This window comes from Phaethon lepturus, unplaced genomic scaffold (assembly GCF_000687285.1).
Source record: "Phaethon lepturus isolate BGI_N335 unplaced genomic scaffold, ASM68728v1 scaffold35435, whole genome shotgun sequence".
Lineage (NCBI taxonomy): Eukaryota > Metazoa > Chordata > Aves > Phaethontiformes > Phaethontidae > Phaethon > Phaethon lepturus.
This window is the reverse complement of record NW_010543290.1, coordinates 2823-5992: the sequence shown is the minus strand read 5'-3', so window position 1 is coordinate 5992 and position 3170 is coordinate 2823.

The window sequence follows — 3170 nt, the reverse complement described above, 5'->3', positions numbered from 1 at the left end:
CCAGCTGGCCTCGGTGGGAGCGGGGCTTCGCCCCACGCCTAGCAGCCTTTTGCTGGGTAGTTCTCTTGTGTGCTAAAGTGCTTTCTTGAATTAGCTCTTAAATACATGAGCCCTCCTTCTAGACTTTTTGGGAAAAAGAAAAGAAGGGAGTGGAAGGAGAATGGGAATCTTTGAAGGTGCCCGAGTGCCTGAGACGCCGGTCAGCCTCTGGAAGGGGTTCGGGTTCCCACAGCTTCACCCAGGCAGTTAGAGGAGCCTCGGGAGGAGCCAGAGCAGATACCTCTGATGGACACAGGCACTAGGTGCTTTTAAAGATCCCACGATGTACTTTGCTGCATCTTCAGACCTCTAAATCCCTCTCAAAGTCTCACTCTTAGTGTCTAAATCCCAGGTGCCTAACTCACTTTTAGGAAAATCTCACACCAGGACTGATTCACTGAATAATTTTTTTAAATCTGGTCCTCACTCACATAGGGCTTTCGAAAATCCCACTGCTAATCTCCTATACCCGGGCATGTATCACTTTGAAGCCTGTAAAATAAATTGCTTTGCGCTCCTGGGGGACAGCAGCTACTTTGTCCCTGCTTGTACTAAATCAGATTTTTGTTTCTTGCATATTAACACATAAAATTTTGGGGAAACTCTGAGGCTGCTGTTGGAGACTTGAATTAGCAAGCCGGATGGAGGGCTGTTTTACGTGTTCTTCTGGGGAGGCACCGCAGGCTGCCCTGGGTTGTGGGTCTGCAGCAGCAGAGGTGTGGGGAGGAGCTGGTTTTGGGCTGCTCGTTGACATCCGTGGGGTTTGCCCGTGGGCACAAGCCTTCGCTCAGCTCCACTGATCTCCTGGGAAGATTTGTGGGCAAATTTGCTCATCTCTAGCAGAGGCTCAACATCGTTACCCAGCTTTTTACACGAAATTGCTTGGGTGAAGAAGGGAAAAAATCAAATACATCTGTTCTTTCATTTTTCTTTTTTTTTATTTCCTATGGGAATTTTTATTTGTTGGGAAGTTTTTTGCTAAATAAAATTTTTGTGCATATGCTTTCTTCATTAGAGAAATCGGAGTTGGGGATAAACAAATTACTTTTTCCTGTAAAAAATAAAATTTAAAAAATCATGCCACAAAATAAAAAGCTGGCTGCCATTGAAACATTTTTGATAGAAAATCTGCCTGCAGCCCTACCGCTTAATCAGTTTGGCGCAGAGCATAGCCTGTAGCTTGTTAATAAGAGCAGCTTGCCCGAGCGGTTCGCACAATGGTGAGCTGCAGAGGAGGCTTGTTGCATAGCTGTGGATTTTATTTTGCAGCTCTGTTAATTAAAACATATTTTACTTTGAAGGAGGTTTTTACTGTTTTCTATGAGGGTGAGCAGAAAACTGTTCTCCTGGATAGGTTAAAGGAGGGATCTGAACTATTTTTTTTTTTTTTTTTGAAGTAACAACTCTGTTTGAAGGGCAAACTCTTAGCAAAAACAATGTGTAGTTTCTTATTTTTATTTGTTCTCAGCCTTTGTATACAGGCTGGTTTATAAGTCTGACTATCTTGGCTGTTTTGATAATATCAAACTAAATTTTCACATACAAGTTGCCAGACTGGAACAGAAAAGTTGTCACGTGTTCTTATTTAATTGGTAAAGTAATTTTTACTTATACAAGGGTAAACTAAAATAATAAGGCCTGAAACTGAGCCATTGAAGTTAATGGCAAAACCTTCATAGGTTCCACATAAAGCCTGTATTTTTATTATCCCAGTTCCAGTGACTTTTGTTGCAAGTTTGCAGCAAAACGTTAGGGCATTCTAAGTGTTATTTTTATTATACAAAATCCCATTAAAATCCGTACTGAAGCATCCCATTAATTTAAATGGGACTTTGCATAGTTTGCGGAGTTCCAGGCCACAGATAAAGAAAAGTACGCAATTTGGAGTTAAACTGACCACAGCTTTTTATTAGAAGACATTTAATCTCGAACAAACAGCGCAGTCTGAGGCATGAAGTCTTTGTGAACTTCATCTTGGGTTTGTGCAATAGGAATCTCCACCAAGGAGCAACTTCTGAGGAGGTCACCTGGGACCTCTCAGGACTGTACGGGGATCCCCAGCAAACCCCTAGCCCAGGTAGGTATGCAAAGGGCTCCCCAGGCGGCTTTGCCTTGGAAAAATCCGTATAGGTAAGCCAGCACACCCAGAACAAATGGAAAACTCGATTCAGCTATTCCTCTGGCTCCAAGAATCAGCTCGCCTTGACAAAGGCAAGGCTGCAGTCAGCGGGCAGGAGTCTGGGGGGTCTCGCTAGGTCGAAGCCATGCAGCTTCAGAGATCCCTGCTTGAGCTCCACGTGCTGGAAGCCACTTGCAGGAATGTGCGGGGCGAGGGATGGAAAACCACCGCCTCAGTGTGCGGGATCACCCACCAGTCAGGCGCTGGCACGGGGAGCTCAGAAACCAACGCACCAAGAGTGGTGGGGAGAGCTGTTCTACACATGGGAACTCCCTTTGGGGACTTTGGGGGGCTAAGGGACCGTTAAATGCCAGCCCTCCTCAGCTGCCCCCAGCGTGGGCACATTGTTGGGCACCTCCAAGGGCATATCCCTAAGGAAGCTGTGCTTGGGCAAGGCGGTCCCAAGCCACGCTTCAAACACACCAAGACCCCAAATAATTCAAGCTCCAACCATTGAGGAGGAGACCTGAAGGCTGCTGGAAGCCTGGCACCCGTAAAAGTGCACGGGGAAGGTGTAGGAGCTGCTTTCTGCTCAGCGTCCTCTTGGAATTTTTCTTTCCCTGAGCCGTAAATGTGTCGAGATGCCCAAATTTCGCCCAGCAGCAGGGGATCAGCTCTCCCTTGCACATCCACGGAGCAGGGGATGCCGGTGACGGCCACCAGCCCAGGACCCCAGGCAGGCTGTGTCCCCGGCTGAGCTTCAGGGGGGCTCAAAACTCTGACAGCAACTTGCTGCAAGGTTTGGCTAAACGTGAGCCTTGCAAGTCGCTACTCTGATTTAGGACTAACAGTGCTACCTCTGGGAACCGGAGAAAAATGAAGACAGAAAAATCCAGTCTAAAATAAGAGCTGGGGGCTTGCAGATACCCCCAACCCCGCCCTCTCCGCCGGGGCTCAAGCGGCTCCGCACAGAGAACTGCAAAGCTCCGGGGAGATGGGGGTGGGGGTGGTG